Source organism: Rutidosis leptorrhynchoides, chromosome 4 (genome assembly GCF_046630445.1).
Source record: "Rutidosis leptorrhynchoides isolate AG116_Rl617_1_P2 chromosome 4, CSIRO_AGI_Rlap_v1, whole genome shotgun sequence".
Taxonomy (NCBI): Eukaryota; Viridiplantae; Streptophyta; class Magnoliopsida; order Asterales; family Asteraceae; genus Rutidosis; species Rutidosis leptorrhynchoides.
The window spans coordinates 389738033-389757306 of NC_092336.1; positions in this window are offsets into that span (position 1 = coordinate 389738033).

Consider the following 19274-nt stretch of genomic DNA (forward strand, 5'->3'; position numbering starts at 1 on the left):
GTCCAAAATAATGTGGCTTGGATACTATTGGCCGTCAATGTACAGAGATGCCGTGGAGGTAATACGCAAATGTCAGTCATGTCAGCTGCACGCACCGGTAAGCATAGCTCTGCGACATCCAATGATACCAGTCGCGTCTCCATGGCCATTCTGCAAATGGGCAATTGATATAGTGGGACCATTCCCCGCAGAACCAGGAGGGGCAAATTTTTTGGTTGTGGCCATTGATTATTTTACAAAGTGGGTAGAAGCCAAACCGCTGAAAACAATTTCTGGCAAACAAATCCGAAATTTTGTATGGGAAAACATCGTCTGTCGGTTTAGAATACCAAATGAAATGGTGAGTGACAATGGTACACAATTTGAAGGTAACCCATTCAGCAATTGGTGCCAAGAGCTAAATATAAAGCAAACGTTCACATCAGTTGCACACCCCCAGGTGAACAGCCAGTGCGAGGTAACAAATCGGGATATCGTGTTAGGTATCAAAGAAAGACTTGGGTTGTACCTAAGGGGTTGGATAGATGAACTACCAAACGTGTTGTGGGCACACCGCACAACCCCAAAGGGCGCAACCAATGAAACACCTTTCAGCTTGGTGTACGGGTCCGAGGCAGTAATAACTGCGGAAATAAATGTGCCAACCATGCGCATATTATCCTTCAATGAGAGTAGCAACAGCGAAGAACTGAGTGAAAATCTAAATTTAGTTGAAGAGCGCTGGGAAATGGCGGCCATAAAAGAAGCAATCAACAAGCAAAGAATCGTAAGCTACTATAATAAATGCGTACAACCATTATCTTTCCAGTTGGATGATTTGGTGTGGCGAAAGAATGAAGCAAGCAGAGCGGAGGATACGGGTAAACTTGGACCAAAATGGGAAGGACCATATAAGGTTATTGGTGTAAGCGATACAGGGGTGTATCGGTTAGCAAGTTTAGATGGAAAAGCAATAAAACGCACCTAGCATGCATAAACACTCAAACGGTGCTACATATGAAAAACAACAGAGGTATTGATCACCCTAAACAACTGTTTAAAGTTTCTAATATGTAAATTTTTATTTTCCATTGTAAACATGACAACTAAGTGTTGATCAAATAATATGTTTGAAATAAATTAAATCATGCAATTTAAGACAATAACTTGTGTATTTTTACATTTGTTGATTGCATGCCCCTTAGCTGCATAGGGATACACTCCGAGTCTCAAGTGGCATAGTTTAGTTTGGTTACTAATACTATTTTTAATGGTGACAGTAGTAAAACATTGGATTGTTTCAAACGCTTGTACACCGCGCAAGACGAAGACTTGCACAGTCTAGACTATAAAATACAAGTTTGGTTTACTGGTTTAAAAAGCCCAGACATTGGCATGGCCGGAAGACTCTTGAGGATAGACATTGGTTTGTCTATAATACGGATAAATTACATTGGATTGTATATGCGTAAACACTTATAAATATTTTTTATAAAAGTCTTGAGTATAAACATATAAGCATTGGTTTGCTTCTTTTGTGTACAACATTGGATTGTTAGCACATGAATAAAAAGATCATGAAACGATTGAAGGGTCACTCCCGTCATGAAGTCATGGCATTTATTCTAAATAAGAGTTATTGCATGCATAAAAGTTATAATGAATCGTTATATCCGCCATAGTGATTTCATAAAAACACAATAATTGCACTTTAACCAAAAGAGATATTCGATTACAATAAATCGAACCTAACAATTACAGTTAGGACAAAAATGTAAAGTCAAACGCTTAGCATAAAAGCATGACTTGTACAAAATATGAACTAGCATATGCTAATATAAAAGAAAAAATAAAAAAGGGTGGTATTGGCTGGAACGATTGCCCTACACTAAGGAGAATATGTCATCCTCGCCCGAAGCGATCAGACGCATACCCTGCTTTAAACAAAAAAGAAAAATATAATATAGGGATGCGAAACCTCCAAGGTTGCAAGGCCCATCCCTCACTAATAAAAATTGCTACCCAAACATCGATAAATAGCATCCATTTTGGGTAGCCTAACAAGTTCAGTCAAACTTGTCATTCACAATCTCCTATGCGGAGACGTTAAGATCATTGATTAAAAACTGCAAACGGGGAATTGGGATCTGTTCAAGTTGGGCACAAGCTTCATCACACCTTTCTTTTGCACCATCAGAAAGTAGCTCAACAACATTCGAAGGAATCGCGGGGGTTACATACATCTCCTGGCAGATAACATTCCAGAACAAGGTACGCTCATAAGTGTGCGCAGCGACTATGGCCGCTCCGAATCGCTGCTCGACCACTTTGCAGTCAAGAGCATGCTGGATAATCGTCGGTAGACCCTTCCGGAGAATGTCGTATTCCGCCTTTACAACATCGTGTTTTGCGCCCCACGATTCTTGGGCCACAATCCAATCACTAAAGCTCTCGTTTAAGAAGACAACATGACTTTCTGCCTCTTTAAGCTTTACGGATAAAGATGCAATCTCAGACTCCATGAACCTCTTTTCAGCAACGTACTGGTCTTCGTCTTGCTGCTTCTTAAACATCAGGACGTTTATGCATTCATCTGCCTGCACGTGGGTGGTCACAGTAACCGTAAGTTGAGCAGTCCGCTTAGCGTTGTCCTCTTGCAATGAATTTATTTTAGCTGTTTCCATCACTGATGGTGTTGGTGGATGGGCGAGAGCAGCAGATTTTTGTTGCAAACGGTTCAGATCTTTAGCAAAGTTGAAAAGTGTCAGTTGTGCGTCAATATAAAGTTCTTCAGATGGAGATAGCGAAGAAAACTTCTGTATTAACTGATGAGGGGCACAAGATTGAAAAAACGAAAACTGTTCTGTAAACACCGGAAGTGGAACTTTCATGAACTCATTAACATTAGGAATCAGTAAAGATGTATTGTCAGGATTCACGCATGCATGCTTGGCATATGAAGAATAGTGAAATACACCACTTGGACCTACAAATAAAATAAAACGACGTTATACAAAGATTAAAGTCCAATTTAAGAGCAAGTCAGACGGTCAAAATTAATACCTTCATCAAGTAACCTCTTGTGGTTACCAAGACTTCTGGCATCAGGGGTTTGATAAAGCAAATGTATAGTGTCGGAACAACAGGCTGGAGAACTGGTGAGATTACCAGAGTCGGTGGCAGGAATGGGTGCATATGATTCCATCTTCATCTGCAAAATAAAGTAAATCATAACACAATATATGTAAGACGTAAATATGTAACTAAGGTTACATAGTACAACGCAACAAAAGTATAAGAGTGTGATACACACCTTTTTACAATTGGATAAAATATTTGGCAGAGAAGATAAAAAGGGTTGAATGCCTGTAAAAGGAAAAGATTGTGAGATAAAATATGCAAAAACCCTATTTATAGAGAAAATGCGTGGGTCAAAAAGTAACAAGGGTGTAATCATAACCGTACACGTGTGTCAATCTTAGGCTAAACACTTTGTTAAGATGTTCGGTGCACGTTAGCATTAACAGGCGGTTGCATAATTACAATGATTACATTTTCGGTAAACAGTGACAGTTGTCACTTCGGGTGCAGGAAATGCAGCCGAAAAGATAGTTTAGTAACTGCACGCACACATTGCATTTAATGCTAATACAGTATCCGGTTACACATATATATTTAAAAAATCTTATGCACTATCCGGTTACACTTGAAATCCAACTAGGCATTTTAAAAAAAATTTTAAGCATGCTAATTTGGTTCAAGGGAATTGTTATGGTTCATTATGTGTAAGTATTCTTACTAGTTCGACGTCATACACTAATTTTCATTGTATATAACATTGAACTGGGGGGGACTTAATGATGCGCATATCCTTATGACTATGAGGATTATGCATCCAAAGCCCCAAACCGCACACTAATTGCCATGTAAGGCATATGGCACGGGTATAGTCGTACACTATGCGCCTATACCATATGTTGTGAGTTTCGTATACTTGCATAAGTGTCCAGTATATTCTAGAAGAATGTACGGTATAATTAATTCGGATTCTTTTCCTTAAATAACGAAAGTTAGTTAGGATGAGATCGCATTTAATTAGGGAAGAGATTCTATCGAAACCCTAATTCATGAGCCTATAAATACATAGCTCATAAACCCTAAAAACATATTCAGTTACTCATACGTAACGAAAAGCATACACATCATCATCGTACGAACAAAGCTTCATACGATCTAATACGTAAAGAATTTTAGGTATGTCTCGAACTATAAACCCTTCATGTCTTAGAGCCACTCAACCCTGTATGCTGGGTTGTTGGTGGACTCTCAAATCGGCCACCCTGTCGGAATCGAAACGATACCGATGTGGGTTATCCACGACTAAGTGTCGGACGTTCGGATATTGTTAGTCCTTAAACTGTAGTGACCCAAAATTTTCCATGATTATATATTATATGAGATTAATATTTACATGAATAAATGTTTCCAACATGTTAAGCAATCAAATTTGTTAAGACTTGATTAATTGAAATATGTTTCATGTAGACAATTGACCACCCAAATTGACCGGCGATTCACGAACGTTAAAACTTGTAAAAACTATATGATATATATATATATATATATATATATATATATATATATATATATATATATATATATATATATATATATATATATATATATAACATGATATTAAGATAAGTAAGTATCTCATTAGGTATATTAACAATGAGTTATATACATAATAATGAGACTACTAAGTTAAGAAACTCGAAACGATATATATAACGATTATCGTTATAACAACGACTTACTAAATACATATGTATCATATTAAGATATTGTTACACTATATTTAACATGATAAAATGATAATTTTATATATCATTAAGTATGTTAACAATGAACTATATATGTAAAACAAGACTACTAACTTAAGAAATTAGAAACGAGACATATATGTTACGATTATCGTTGTAACGACATTTTAATGTATATATATCACATTAAGATATATTCATACATCATAATATCATAATAATGTAATAATTTAACATATCATTAGATATAATAACAATGGGATTAATTACATTTAACGAAATCGTTAACTTATAGGTTCAGAAACAACATGTACATGTAACGACTAACGATGACTTAACCACTCAGTTAAAATGCATATACATGTAATGTATTAATATGTATTGTTACACTTTTGAAAGACTTCTTGACACATATCAAAGTACTTCTACTTAACAAAAATGCTTACAATTACATTCTCATTCATTTTCATCAACAATTCTACTCGTATGCACCCGTATTCGTACTCGTACAATACACAGATCCTAGATGTACATACTATTGGTATATACACTTCAATGATCAGCTTTTAGCAGCCCTTAATGAGTCATCAAACATGTGGGAACCATTCTTTGTAATCTAGTATGAATTATTTAGCAAGATTACAAAAATATTATTAATCATTCATGACTTATTTACAAGAAAACAAACTTACATATCCTTTATATCTAATCCATATATCACGACCTAAAACACATACAAACACCTTAATTCTTCAATTTTCTTCATCTAATTGAACTCTCTCAAGTTCTATCTTCAAGTTCTAAGTGTTCTTCATAAATTCTATAAGTTCTAGTTTCATAAAATCAAGAATACTTTCAAGTTTGCAAGTATACTTCCAAGCTTTCTAATCCATTCCAAGTAATCATCTAAGATTAAGAAACCTTTGTTACTTATAATAGATTATCATTCTAATTCAAGGTAATACTCATATTCAAACTTTGATTCAATTTTCATAACTATAACTATCTTAATTCGAGTAGAAAATCTTACTTGAACTTGTTTTTGTGTCATGATTCTACTTTAAGAACTTTCAAGCTATCCAAGATCCTTTGAAGCTCTAGATCATTTCTTGTTATTTCCAGTAGGTTTACCTACTATACTTGAGGTATTAATGATGTTCATAACATCATTCGATTCATATATATACATATATATATACACATATATATACATATATATATATACATATATATACATATATATATACATATATATATATACATATACATATATATATACATATATATATATATATATATATATATATATATATATATATATATATATATATATATATATATATATATATATATATATATATATATATATATATAACTATCTTATTCGAAGATTTAAATTTGTAATCACTAGAACATAGTTTAGTTAATTCTAAACTTATTCGCAAATAAAGTTAATCCTTCTAACTTAACTTTAAAATTAGCTAAACACATGTTCTATATCTATATGATATGTTAACTTAATGATTTAAAACCTGGAAACACGAAGAACAACGTAAAACCGGACATACGCCGTCGTAGTAAAACCGGGGGCTGTTTTGAGTTAGATAATTAAAAACTATGATAAACATTGATTTAAAAGTTGTCCTTCTGGAAAAATGATTTTTCTTATGAACATGAAACTATATCCAAAAATCATGGTTAAACTCAAAGTTGAAGTATGTTTTTCAAAATGGTCATCAAGACGTCATTCTTTCGACTGAAATGACTACCTCTTACAAAAATGACTTGTAACCTGTATTTCCGACTATAAACTTATACTTTTTCTGTTTAGTTTCATAAATTTCAGTTCATTATGAAACCATAGCAATTGGATTCACTCAAAACGGATTTAAAACGAAGAAGTTATGGGTAAAACAAAATTGGATATTTTTGCTTGTTGTAGCTACGTGAAATTTGTAACAAATCCATAATAACCATAACTTAACTAACTTATATTGTATTATACATGTCTTGATAGACCATAGACATGTATACAATGTTTTGACATATCATATCGACGTCATCTATATATATATTACTTGGAACAACCATAGACACTCTTATGCGGTAATGATCGAGTTAGCTATACAGGGTTGAGGTTGATTCCAAAATAATATATATACTTTGAGTTGAGATCAAGTCTGAGACTTGTATGCACTGGGTCGTGGATTGATTCGAGATAATATATATTGATTTATTTCTGTTCTACTACCTGTGGACAATTATTTGTGGACTACAAACGTTGGACTGTCAACTTAACAAACTTAAATCGTTAAAATGTAATAAAATATGGTATAATTATATTTCGATCATAATTTGATATATATATATATATATATATAAGTGGCCAAGTCTAATTCTCGACGAATTGATAATCTGTGAAAGTGAGTTATAGTTCCACTTTTAAAATCTAATATTTTTGGGATGAGAATACATGCAGTTTTATAAATGTTTTACAAAATAGACACAAGTACGTGAAACTACATTATATGGTTGAATGGATCGAAACCGAATATGCCTCTTTTAGCCTGGTAATCTAAGAATTAGAGAACTGGACCCTAATTGACGCGAATCCTAAAGATAGATCTATTGGGCCTAACAATCCCCATCCATTGTTGCGGATGCTTTAGTACTTCGAAATTATCATGTCCGAAGGATGTTCCGGAATGATGGGGATATTCTATATGCATCTTGTTAATGTCGGTTACCAGGTGTCACCATATGAATGATTTTTATGCAGATTGCATGTTATTGAAAGATGAAATCTTGTGGTCTATTATTACAATTTGATAAATATATAGGTTAAACTATAACTCACCAACATTTTTGTTGACGTTTAAAGCATGTTTATTCTCAGGTGATTATTAAGAGCTTCCGCTGTTGCATGCTAAATAAAGACAGAATTGGAGTCTGCATGATTGTATAATATTGTTTAAAAATTGCATTCGAAGACTTAAGTTGTTGTGTAATATTATTGTAAACCATTATGTAATGGTCGTGTGAAAACGCTATATTTTTTATTATCATTATTTGATAATCTTTGGAATGTTTTTAAACCTTTATCGATAAAATAAAGGTTATGGTTTGTTTTAAAAATCGAATACAGTCTTTGAAAAACGTCTCATATAGAGGTCAAAACCTCGCAACGAAATCAATTAATATGAAACGTTTATAATCGATATGAACGGGACATTTCATAAACCCTATCATGCACTCAAGCGTAGGTTCATTTTGACCTCGTGAAAATATGCTTGATTACACAGTAAATCTAGCTTAACATAATTATAGAATAATCAACAAGAAGGCAGATAAAAATGATAATCATAACTTTCATAGATAAAAGAAATGATAAACAAAAAATACTCAATTAAGATGATGAATTGATCAACAATTGATGAAGATTAATCTGGACGTGAAAATTGATTATGAAAAATAAATTAAAAGTAATCTAAAAATAAAAAGATGGTTGTGTGCTGGATGGATGTCGCCACTTGTCGTGGTCTTGCGCGTGTGTTTCTATGTCAAAAAAAAAAAAAAAAAAAAAAAATAGCCACCACAAAATAATCAAATGTAACTCTAACAATTAAGGCCCCCTTTATTTTTTTTTTTTTCTTATTAAATTATGTTGTCTGAATTTAAATAAGACATATGTGAGGAATAAGTGACGAATAAATAGATAGTGTTTGTTTTGTGTGCTGAATAACCATTTAATAATTGAATTTACTAAATTAACCATGTACATGAGTAATTACTAGAGCAGTTACTAAAAAGTCAGGTGCTAAATGAAAATTCACACTTATTTAATTTTTTTTATCATTAAGATGCGACTTATTGAATAAGTCAAAAACAAACATTTTTTAATGACTTTCATTATAAGTTTTATACTATTAAGTCCATTAAGTCCTAATTAAACATGGCCTAATTGTGGTCAAGAAATTGATCGGTCATCAGGGGTATCATGGCACGTCGTACCGAGTTTTGCCAGTCCGTACCAGCCACGGTCTGTGACAAATTCGAGCTAGGTGGCACGTCGTACCAAGTGTGGCACGCCGTGTGAGAAGTATTCTCAAAATGAGCTTCAACTCGAGAACAGAGCGGACACACACGAACTCAAAACCGCAACAAATCTTGAATATAACATGCAAAATAACTCAAACTAAGCTTGAAAACACCTACTTATTAAACAAGTCAAGCATAATCATTATATGACACAATAATTAAAAAAAAAATAACTCGAAACGTAATAAACAATGGACTATTACACAACTAGAAATGTATATAAATTGAGCGTTATCACCAGCTTGATTGCTATTCAAGTATTAACAGTGGGTGCCCCCTAATAGATTTATTCAGTGACCGTGTTCGAGTCCAACCACCACCTTACTTTTTGTCCTTTTTATTTTCATACTACCCTTTCAGTTTTAAATATTATAATTAGTGTCAATTTTTTCAATTTCTCTCCAATACTATTTTATTTTTCATTTATACATTAAATTTATAGTTTTGAATTTCTTATATATTTTAATAATTAATGTCTCTAACTTGCTTTTATAACCAAATGAGAATGAGATTTGTTAATGTGTCTCTCAAATATATGTTAATCTACAAACATTATGTTCATGTATACATTTTCATTTTAAACACTTCTCTTAAATAAGTTAAAAGAAAATAAACAGAACTATGTTTTCATTTATTAACTAAAAATTTATAGTATTAAATTTTTATACATTATAATTAATTTTTCTGTTTATAACCAAATGAGAATGAGATTTTTTTCTTTTTTGAAAACAAGCAGAATGATATATATATATATATATATATATATATATATATATATATATATATATATATATATAGCATAAGGCAAACTAAAGTTCACATGTGAAGCCCCAAGCTAAATGAGAAACAAAACGAGAAACGTAAGCTAACCAACTCTATACAAAAGTTAACAAGAAAAAAGAATTGCTTAGCCGACTCCCGTTCGATTATTTGTACTTGCAACGAAGAAGCCCGAATTGAAAATTCATTGGTGCCACTTCAAAAATAGCTTCTTTTCCGTGTTGAGATCCAACCGGAACTTGTATTTTGTACCTCGGATGCTAGGATAATATGTTAGAAGAATTTCACCCTTTGTTTTTGATTACTTTAAGCAGCTAATCCGTTTCACCCCTTCCCATATTGCCTTCACATATTTGGAGAACGAAGTGTAAATGTGGTCATCAACGGGAGATTCGAACGATTGTAGGCTACTCAGCGAAATATTCCACCATCGAAAGAAGCATTTCCAAAAGTCGACTACTTTCTTACATTTTACTAATAAATGATCAACAGTTTCAACTTCATCCTCACACGACAGACATAGTATAGTATCTAAATCAATGCCACGTTTATCAAGTTCCAAATGTATCTGTAAACGCTTTAGTTTAGCTCACCATATGAAAAATTTCGATCTAGTTTAGCTCACCATATGAAAAATTTCGATCTTTCAAGTGTGCATTTAGGAACATTATGTGCATGTATACATTTTCATTTTAAACACTTTTTTTCTTAAATTAAATTATGTTATATAAACGATAAGTAAATTTAGCTAGAAGAAAATAAATAGAATTATATGTTATATAATCGTTAAGTAAATAAATTTAGATAAATTACATTGTAAATAAATTTAAGGTTGCCTAAATATTTGTCGTTTTGAATAAATTGATGTTTCTTTTTAAAATTAAACGTTTGATTTTTTACCTTTTTTAATACATTAGTTAAGCATGTGTCATTAGTTTTTTTTTTTTTTTTTTTTTTTTTTTTTTTTTTGGATAAAATAACGAATACTATAAAACAAAGGGAATTCATCGAAAGATTAGAAAGTCGAACAAGAATAAAACATGATAACAGATAGGCTCGAAACTAGAAAACAGAAAAACTCTACCCGCTAACAATAATCGAGCCGAAATCGTGACAAACCAAACATACAACCAAACACTACTACTAAAATGCAAAAACCTAACCTAACAAATACAAACAAGCAAAAACGACGATAAAGACTAAACAAAGAAAGAACCAAGGATGATGACAATCTAAGGAGCAACTTTTTTTAGTTTGCCGTTGATAATCTCCTTACCAATTTTCTTGCCTGCTCGATTCTCGATTTTAAAAGAAAGAACGTTGGACGAACCATCCCCATTTATAGTAGCAGATGAAGGGATATCCAAACTACGATCTTCACCTACAATCCCACGAACATCTTCGAACAAACCTTGGGTCGCAACCCTGAAATCCGAAACAACAACGTTGTCGTATAAAGACAACGAACTCGACTTGTCCTTTTTCTTTTGGTGATTCCATTTTGAACCGCCAATGCACTCAAATTGGACATTATGATCACGGGTAAACTTCCAAGCCTTAAGGCACTTTTTCTCGCAAATCTTGCCATAACACGGGCACGCAAGCGGACCACCCTCCAAGGTCTTACTAGTTGAAATAGGAACCGACAAAACTACGGGGATTGACTTGTCAACGACCTTTTTACCCAACTTTGGTGATTCAGGAAGCTCATTATCAGAAGCTATTTTAATCAAATGTGTTGAATCATCTTTTATACTATCACAACAACCATTTTCTTGACTTGATCCCGCATCAATTCTAACCCCCATCTTCTTTTTTATACTTTCAAACTTTAACTTACCAATACCATGACAAGGTGCATCCAAGACATTACCAAGAAGACTCACTGTATTGTCAATTAGCACTTCATCTTCTAAAGAACCGAAATATATAGGTTCAACGTTCTCGACTATTGGAGCCGGTGATGCAGTCATATGAACAGACCTGCTAACATCCCCATTGAAATCATTCCTTTGCAGACTACCAAAGATAATTCCGCTAGTATCAGCGATAGTTGTTTCGACCCCGGCATCTGATAAACAATTAACCATGCTACATGAACCAACCACAGGAGGAGCTGTAACCTTCCCATTCTTATAAGTTTCAAAGTGATTTTGATAAACAAGACTCGATCGGTTAAACACTCTTTCATCCTCCTCCGAAACCAAATCTTGTTCACCAACGACTTCATTAGCCACATCCAAAATACTAGAACGGTTAGCTAATACAATCATACCTTTGTCGAATTCCTCAAATAAAACACGATTCAAACTCGCCAAATCAGAAATTTCAGATACCCACACATTAGTAGTCGAATCCTCTTCATCTTCAAAGTCCACGGCAACCAAATCATGCACATGTTTGACGTTCAACGATTTAATTAAAACATACATGGACCCAAGGTTAATGTGTCATTAGTGAATGCCAAAAGATGATGACAATTAAAAGAAGATAAAATTGTGTGGTTGGTCCCCCAACTTTGTCTCAAATAACACAGGTAACATTTTCCTTTATTCTTGACCTCGTTGACCTTCATTTTTTTTTTGTGACACGGATGACCCCAAGATTAACTAGTGTTGATATTTTCTGTTAAATCCTTCAATGTGCTAGTGTTAATATTTTACGTTAAATCCTACCATGTACCTTGCACATCATAGGATTTAACGAAAAATATGATAGGATTTAAAGAAAAATATTCGTTTTGAGGAAATTGGTCTTTATTTTTAAAATTAAACGTTATAGTTTGCTTTTTACCTTTTTTATAGGTTAGTTAAGCGTGTGTCCTTACTGAATGTCAAAAGATGATGACACTTAAAAGATGATAAAATTGTGTCGTTGGTCCCCTAACTTTGTCTTAAACAACACATGTAACTCTTTTCTTTTTCATTGACCTCGTTGACTTTCATTTATCATTTTGTAACATGGATGACCCCGAGACTAACTAGTGTTAATATCTTCCGTTGAATCCTACCATGTACTAGTGTTAATATTTTTCGTTAAATCCTACCATGTGCAAGGCACATGGTAGGATTTAAGGGAAAATATTAACACTAGTTAGTCATGGGGTCATCTGTGTCACAAAATGATAAATGAAGGTCAACAGGTCAAAAGTAAAGATAAAGATTATCTGTGTTATTTGAGACAAAGTTGAGGAATTAACGATGCAAATTAGTTTAAAGATAATTGTGAAAAATAAAGAAATTATCAAAGATATAAATAACCATCCCGTGATCGAGTTCTTTTTTACCTTTTTTTATTTTCACATCACCCCTTCCAATTTCTAATATTACAATTTCTCTCACAACTTTTCATTTTCATTGCCACCTGTAGACGTTGTTTGGACGGATCTTAGGTTGCTTATGATCGTGACTAGAGGCGGAATACACTAGAGATGACTAAAACCGAGATACGGGTCGCGTTGGGTTCGTATTGGTCAAACCAAGGGTTTAATCTAGATTAGAACGAAGCCAAAATTAAAGATTTCGGTGGTTATTGGTGTTAGGGATCGAATGGAACAGCTACCAGTCGATTAGGGTTGATAGAATGTGTAACCTCACAATGGAGGCTTTAACCTGTATATATACTGCATGCCAGACACAGTCGGTCGACTGAGTCACACAGTCGGTCGAGTGTGTGGACACACTCGGTCGACTGTGTATGCAGTTTAACATATTGATTATTTAACAAATTAAGCACGCACAATCACATACATAATCAATAGTCACAAATGTACGTTATTACATGACTAAATGTATTAAAACGATAAGCTATCTATGGCTGGGGATTACATGCACCAACAAACTCCCCCTAAGACCTAGCCGTAGATGTGAAAAATTCAGCCATTAATCCGTATAAGGATTAGTCACCCAGTTCTTCAAATAACAGAGTTTGATAACTCTGCAGTATTGTTCTGCTTGCACACGATTCTCTGGGCGATACAACATCCTGTTATAGTATAGGGTAAACATATCTTCTTCACAGCAGTTTCGAAGCTAAACTGGATCTAACACCCTGATACTATCATTGACATCACTTCCATCCTTATCTAACACAATGACCGCTTCCTCCGAGCGTTCATCATAATACCACCAATAAAAACGTGGGCTGAAGTCCTGCGGCATTTTCCTAACAGGAACCTTTAGCATATACTTCACTGGTTCGTATTTGACTATCTTCCTTCTTAAGACCATTTTTTTGTTCGTCCTGTAAGAGATCTTTGGAAATTGGGGTCTAAAACCTTCAAAATTAGGAGACCTAAATGATCGTCTTATCTTATGAACCAACAGATCATGAATACCAGCAAAATCCTGATACAACATCTTGATCCTAGCAATCGGCATAAATTCAAAATAAGGTAATGAAGTGAACTGGTAAGCATGCTTGATGTAGTCCACTCCATATTCTTTTTTTATTGCGTAGATATCGATTTCTTTGATGTATGCCCAGGCCAAGATCTTTTCTTTAGCATGCAAACTTGCACTGTGCTCAATAAACTTCAAATACTGAGGCTCCACCTCAGGTTTCATCAAATACTTATGAATCCTCATGGAAATCTTCCATTCTTCCTCCAAGAATTCCACTTGTTCCTTATTAATCTTCACCGGCAAAAACCCTTCTAGTAACCTCTCATCCTCTTCTTTACGTTCCTTCTCTTGACACTTCCTGTTCAAAAGTTCATCATTCATTTGAAAATAATCAACAAAAGTAGGAAGATCACCATCCTCAAAACTTTCATATCTAGGATAAGGCTCTGTCCGCTCATCCTCAATAATAACTTCATCAAAATTGTTATCACTCTCATCAACAGCTTCTGATTCACTCATATCCTCATCAAATTTATTTACCTCTGACGACGAGGCTTTTGATGCGGCGTCAGCAGATTTCTTAGCTTCTCGCTCTAGACGCTCCATCAATTTGTGCTTAGTTTTTGTGAGATCCGGAGGGATCTCCCCTGCTTCTAAATCATCATAAACAGCAGTATGATTAAGGCGATCCTACATAGCTAAATATTCAGATTTTGTTATTATTTGAAGCGGAGTTACGTACAGTGGGTTATCCTCCGTGTAACCTTTTGCAACTTCAATAGGCATGCCCTCTGTGACGACCCGAAAATTTCCGACCAAATTTAAACTTGACCTTTATATGTTTCCGACACGATAAGTAAAGTCTATAATGTTGAGTCTCGAAATTTTTGGAACTACGTTCATATATTCAATTACCGTTGACTATGCCCGATGATTCACGAACAATTATTTGTAAATAAATATGTATATGTATATATATATATATATATATATGTGTGTGTGTGTGTGTGTGTGTGTGTGTGTGTGTGTGTGTGTATGTACATATTTTAATTTGAAGTGATAAAATAGAATTTAAACATTAGATTTAAATATGTAAAATAAGATGCAAAGTAATTAAGTATAATTTAAAAATGAAGTTATATATATATATATATATATATATATATATATATATATATATATATATATATATATATATATATATATATATATATATATGTATATATGTATATATATATATGTATTTATGTATATATATATATATATGTATATATATATATGTATATATATATATGTATATATATATATATATATATATATAATTTCTATGTATAATTATTATTATATATATATTATAATATAAAATTTATAAATAATAACTATTCAATAAAAGTTATTACATAATATAATATATGATTATTAAATATTACACAATTAATAAAATATAATTATAAGTTTAGATATAATATTATATCAATATTATTACTACCCTCATTATTATTTATTAATATTAATATTAATAGTATTATTAGTACTATTATAATATATAATATATAGATATGAAAATAAGATTTGTAACTTGTTACTACTAGAATCATTATCATTATTATTATTATAAATATAATACAATTTATTAATATTATTATTATTATTATAAATATTATTATAAATATTAATATCATTATACCAAATATTATGTTTATGATAATAATTAATAACAAGTATAATTATCTTATTATTATTATTATTATTAATATTTCATTATTATTATTATTATTATTATTATTATTATTATTATTATTATTATTATTATTATTATTATTATTATTTATAATTATTAAGATTATTAGAATTATTATTATTATTAATACTTGTATATTTATTCTTTATCAAATATATATGAATTATAACAACAAATCAGGGAAAGTACCAATCAAGCTGTGTATAATTTTGTTTTGTGCCTCTAATTTCGTACCAATCTTGAATCAATCATAGTTCCAGCCAAAATCAGTTACAACTCGACATCAACCTTTATTTTTTTTTATTTTTTTTATAATCCCTGTCTGTTTCAATAAACTAATCGACCACTTGTGCTACAACTAAATCCAATTCAGTCGATAAGGGATACATCACAACTTTACACCATCAATTATCAATTACAAGTAACTGCAATAGCATTTTTCTGATTTAATTCAATCAAATATTATTTATACAGCTCCTTGTTCTTGAACTCAGTTTAACAAAACTCGATTTCGAATGATTTTTCAAAATGTATTAACACAATTCTGTTAGGAATCTCATATGAAAACTCTCTGCCAAGTTTCAAATCCCAATTCTTTTTATCAAGTTCAAATTTTAGAGTCAAAGTTAGAGAATAAAAAGTCAACTGATTTTGTTTTGATCAAATTCGAGATACCCTTTATAATTTGAGTTTAATTAATGATCTCAGTAGTTTTTACAAACGATTTAACATCTATTTTATGTTGAAAACATCATCTAAAATGATCTATAATTTAATTTCAGCAATTGAGTGTTCTTCGTGATATTTCACTACCGCTGCTATTTTTGTCATTTTTTTTGTTTTCATTCTTTTTCTATTAATTACAACAAGTCCTTTCTTTTTCAATTTAGAATCCCAACCCAAACCTATAATTAGTCGTATGTTGGTTTTGGATTTCTGGTCAATAGCTGTTATGAAGAAGAAGGAAAAACAGGAACTGGTTAAATACATTTAATTCGAGATTAATTTCAGAAATAAAGGGACGAAAGGGTGGTTTAGGTTATTTTCGGGTTTTCAAGAGGTCGGGGGTTCGAGCCTCGCATGAGGCACAATTTCTTTTTGAAACCCTTTCCTAAGGTAGTTTTATATTTTATTATTATTATTATTATTATTATTATTATTATTATTATTGTTATTATTTTTATTATTATTATTATTATTGTTATTATTGTTATTATTATTATTGTTATTATTATTATTATTGTTATTATTATTATTATTATTATTATTATTATTATTATTATTATTATTATTATTATTATTATTATTATTATTATTATTATTATTATTATTATTATTATTATGCTAATCAAAGTTATTACTACCAATAATATTATGATTAATGTTATCATTAATAAAGTTAGATATTGTTATCATTATTATTGGTATTTTATAAGTATTATTATTATTAATATTATCATTATAATTATTATAATTATTATTATTAGTATCATCATTTAGGATATTATTAGTCGTATTATTATGATTAAAAGCAATATTGTTTTTATTACTATTATTATTATTATAAATATCATTATTGCTAAAATTAGTATGAAAAGTATCATTTTAGTAAGAGTACTATATTTATTAAAATTATTATCATTATTATTAAAAGTAACATTTTTATAAAAATTATCATTTTGATAAATATTAGGAATATTATTATTAGTACTATTTTTAGAGACACCATTATTATTACTACTATAATAATTGTTATTATTAGTATTATTATTAATAATATCATTATAATCAAACACAATTTTTATTATTATTGATATAAAAATATACTTATAGAAATGTTACATATAAATATGTATTAATCATATTAACATTTTATATAAATATTCCTATAAAACAAATTAGATATTTTTTAATATAATATTAACTATATAAATGGTAATCATTTTTAAAAGTATGTAAATATACTATATGAAATTGTCCGATTACAATTATGTGTATTAATAAATATACGAATGATATAGGTTCGTGAATCCGAGACCAACCCTGCATTGTTCAATGTCGTCATATGTATTTTTACTACAAAATACAGTATTGTGAGTTTCATTTGCTCCCTTTTTAAATGCTTTTGCAATATATATTTTTGGGACTGAGAATACATGCGTTGCTTTATAAATGTTTGACGAAATAGACACAAGTACTTAAAACTACATTCTATGGCTGGATTATTAAACCGAATATGCCCCTTTTTAGTCTGGTAATCTAAGAATTAGAGAACAGACACCCTAATTGACGCGAATCCTAAAGATAGATCTATTGGGCCCAACAAGCCCCATCCAAAGTACCGGATGCTTTAGTACTTCGAATTTATCATGTCCGAAGGGAGTCCCGGAATGATAGGGGATATTCTATATGCATCTTTTTAAGGTCGGTTACCAGGTGTTCACCATATGAATGATTTTTATCTCTCTGCAGTTTGCGAAATGCCTGATACGAGATGTATGTTTATGAGAAATGGAAATGAAAATCTTGTGGTCTATTAAAATAATGGAAATGATTGTTTATGATAAACTAATGAACTCACCAACCTTTTGGTTAACACTTTAAAGCATGTTTATTCTCAGGTATGAAAGAAATCTTCCGCTGTGCATTAGCTCATTTTAAGGATATTACTTGGAGTCATTCATGACATATTTCAAAAGACGTTGCATTCAAGTCGTTAAGTTCATCAAGATTATTGTTAAGTCAATTATAGTGGGATATAGTATGAAATGTTATGCATGCCGTCAACTTTCGATGTAAAGAAAGTTTGTCTTTTAAAAACGAATGCAATGTTTGTAAAATGTATCATATAGAGGTCAAATACCTCGCGATGTAATCATATGTTATTGTATTCGTCCTTATGGATTAGGACGGGTCGCTTCACCCTCCTCTTCGTCAGAGTTCCCAAAAGGATTCAGACCTTCCTCAATTTCTTCAATCATCACCTTCTTTTCCTACTCATTCAATATTTTAGTTAGATCACAAGTATTGGTTTGTAAAGACAAGATCTCACAGCCTGATCTTCAACGGTCTTTTCAAGCTCATCATTTTCAGTTGTTGTGTATCAACCAGCTTTCTCATCTCAGCTATCTCAATGTCTCGCTTTCGTTTATCCTCCCCAGCAGCCTTTTGAAACTTAGCCAAATCGACAGACAATTGTATAAGTCGTCGATTAATCATACCAGACGAATCACCAGCAACAACTGTAGGCCGTAGAGAGGTTTGAACTTAGAGTGGTGGCTGTGATTGAGGTTGTTGAGTAGATGGAATATGAGTTAAACCACCAACAGCATCATCAGGTTAAGTAGATAGAGTGACCTTCGGTTGTGACTTCGTTGTGGTAGACGAACTCCAATCTTTAACAGTAAACCTCAAACGCTTTTGCCTCTGCTTAGTAGATACCTTGGGTGTTTTAGCCAGCTTTCTCTTTATCAACTCTGTTTGAGTATCATCAAGAGCTGTCACATCATC